At 34.7% G+C, this 3,419-nt stretch overlaps 1 pseudogene; it reads right to left on the bottom strand.

Annotated features, from left to right (window-relative positions):
* Window positions 1-469: 469 nt before the first annotated feature.
* Window positions 470-2,708, bottom strand: LOC132043830 (zingipain-2-like; annotated as a pseudogene).
* Window positions 2,709-3,419: the final 711 nt, after the last annotated feature.

Here is a 3,419-nt window from a genome sequence, read left to right as displayed (position 1 = left end):
AATGAATTGAAATGATTAAATCATACTGCAATTTTTTCATGCGGATTTACTTTCAGAAAAATCCGTACGAACATTCCTTTTTTGACGAATTTTTATTGGAAATTTCTTGCAAATATGTAGTATTTTTTGGTAAGAAAATCCACAAGTAACTTACATGCGAATTAAAGTCCCTAGGTAAATACCTGCGGATTTTAAAATTCGCAGGTAATAATTACCCATGAAGGTTTTTTCATCGGATTTTTTTATGGTAGGAAAATCCGCATGAAACTTAGTTACCTGCCAATTTTCATGTATAATCCCCAAGAAAATCCCCATGTAATTTGCACTTTTCTAGTAGTGTAATAATATTAATCAATACACCTTTTTATAATTCCATAAAGTTCCAATACAAAAGACCAATTGTTTCTTTCAATTCTTAATAGTACAACATATAAGAAATAAAAAAATATAGAATTCTTCCTTAGGACTATCATATGATTGGATAAGAAGACACCTTAGTGATGCCACAGTGACCTCCAGGAATCCCAGTATCTCTTATAATTTTCATATACCCATTTTCACCCCAAGTTGTTCCCCATGAATTCTTCAACAACCAATACTTTTGACCCTCCTCATCAGTTCCATACCCAATAGCCATAACTCCATGGTTTACTGTAGACGCACAGCTTCCATGATAAGTTCCATTTGTGTAAAATTGGAATTCTGGGCTAGTAGCAATTCCAATTGACACTGGTTGTTGCGTCACGGCTTGTAACAATGCTGTTTCACTTTCAGGCACAACTTGATAGCTACTTATTTTTACGGCTGGTGTTAGCTCTTGGCTCCTGCATGTGTATTGTTGCCTTTTGTATGGATAATCTGATTCAGTTGAAATTCCACCATTTTCTATGATGAAGTCAAATGCATCCGTCACTCTACCTCCACCACAACCGTTGTCAATGGTGGTGCAATCGAGAAGTTCTTGCTCAGAAAGTTCAATCTTTTGACCTGTTGCAATTTTCTAGGCTCCTTCTAGTGCTCCAACGGCAGAAAACGCCCAGCAACATCCTAACACAGAAAAGTAGCGAATTATGTTCTTCATGTATGTGTAACTACTTTTTTCTCTTTGCAGACTCGCATGCGTATTGGGCTGAAAAGGTTGGCTCAAGATGGTTAAACAATGAGTAATAATCCAAACCGTCCAACCCTTACCAAATTTAATTTATGAAATTGGTTAGTTATAATTTGCTTAATTAGCAAATAAAACTAATAAAAAGATTGTTTGTTATGACTACATAATATATTAAATAAGAAAGAATTAAAATAATATTTTGACAAGGCTCCCTAAAAGTAGGGGTGGGCGTTCGGTTTTTCGGTTCGGTTTTATCAAACTTCGGTTTGGCTATTTCGGGTTCGGTTTTTTGAAGGTGGACACCAAACACCGAACCAAACTAGTTCGGTTCGGTTCTTTCGGTTTAGGTTTTTTAAAAAAAGTTCGGTTTCGGTTTTGGTTTTTCAATTCGGTTTTTTTAATATAATATTAGAAGCGATTCCATTGACACTAATTCATATTCTCAAAAGCAATAAAATATAAAACTGATAAATTGAAATCCAAATCAAACAAACAGGATACACAAGAACAGAAAACTATAATCATGACATAGGATTACTAGGTGTTATATACATACCGTAAGAATAATTAAGAAAAACACATAAAGGACATACATTAATCCTAAAGAGACATCCTAGTTACCTTTATTTGTTAAGGATATTTGATTTTTTCAATTGAAGTGGAAAATTAGGGATACAAATGCAAAAGAGGACTTATTACAATTGAGTTTTTTTTGCTTTAAACTTAATGGGCCTGGAATATTTTTATTTTTTTGGGTAATGTATTAAATTTCGGTGCGCGTTCGGTTTTTCGGTTCGGTTTTACCAAACTTCGGTTCGGCTATTTCGGTTTCGGTTTTTTGACGATGGACACCAAACACCGAACCAAACTAGTTCGGTTCGGTTCGGTTTGTTGAAGTTTCGGTTCGGTTTTTCGGTTTTCGGTAATTATGCCCAGCCCTACCTAAAAGAGCCAACTTCTAGATGAGTTGAATTGGGCAGGTCAAATGAAACTTGGATGACCATATTTTCATGAGCTAATTTTGTCACCCCTAATATGATCTAAATTCGCCAAGGAGGACATAGTGAGTTAATTAAAGTGTTATGTTGTGTCTTACCACATTCACCTTGCTGCTTCACTTCAGTCACAGCCCCATGCTCTCTCCAATACAAGTAAGATGGACTGTCATCATCACTTAGATCATTAATCTTAAATTCCGTCGACGACATTGGAGAAGGTGAAGGATGTGAAGGCATGTTTAATCCGGTATACTTTGCAAAAAACTCGTCCGAAGTAATATCTGCAAACTCATTAATGCCTAATTTGTAAGACAGATTTCCTGCCTTATTCATCGACCCGATGAATTGCATGTTTTCTTTGAATATCATGAGTCATTTTCCTTTTTCAACTTCATCCTTGTAAACTCATCCATGACGTGCCATCCACAGCTCGTGTCTCTCAGACACGGAAAATTTTGGCTGGCTGCGAGCAGTTGCTTGAGAGTTCAACATGCCAACGAGAAAGTACAGTATTAGAATACTGATTAAATCAATTTTCATAGCCATGGTTAAGTAAATCAAGTGTGTAAAGGGGAAAAGAGAGTTTGATCAAAAGAATATTGTTGTAAGATGTTTACGTAATAAGCTTGTATTTTATGTCTTCATTGGCAAGGCGTTTATATAGAGGCCTAGATGAGAAATTATTTCCTAATTAATAACTACTAGTCTGGAGACTCTGGACTTAACCTTCTTTTAAGTCAACAACAGGACTCCAATTCCGTTTTGGAAAAGTAGTCTTGATTGATGATTTTTTAAATTTATTGATGGAAATTTGAAGTTAAAGTATGTATTCTTTTTCAGGTTATTGACTTCTGGATTGCACACTGATCGTATGATTTTCTAGGAAATTTCAATTAAAGCATCTATATAGAAACTAAACAAATTACACAATGTGTGCTATAGCTAAAATTTGGATCCCATAATCTTGGCATAATATAATGGTGCAACAGCTCCTAAAATTGGAAAACACTTATGTACTTATTTACACATAACTTCTAAAATTAACTATTATGTCTATCTATAGTTTTAATTTGTTGGTGAAAAAATCTATATATAATTTCGAATTATTCATATTCTTTAAGGTAAGCCTCCCTCAAGAATTATTGGTTGTGTCTCACACTAAATAATAGCTGTATCTTTGTCATTGTAATAGGCAAAAATATACTCATGCATGTTGTTGCATTCTCCCAATGCCAGTCGTTTATTTCATCCAAGTCAAGTCAATGTAGAAGTCTCCCTATTGGACTTATGCACGCAATTACGCAAATATT

This window comes from Lycium ferocissimum, unplaced genomic scaffold, assembly GCF_029784015.1.
Source record: "Lycium ferocissimum isolate CSIRO_LF1 unplaced genomic scaffold, AGI_CSIRO_Lferr_CH_V1 ctg28867, whole genome shotgun sequence".
NCBI lineage: Eukaryota > Viridiplantae > Streptophyta > Magnoliopsida > Solanales > Solanaceae > Lycium > Lycium ferocissimum.
The sequence above is the reverse complement of the archived record's forward strand: the minus strand, read 5'-3'. Positions and strand labels throughout refer to the sequence as shown.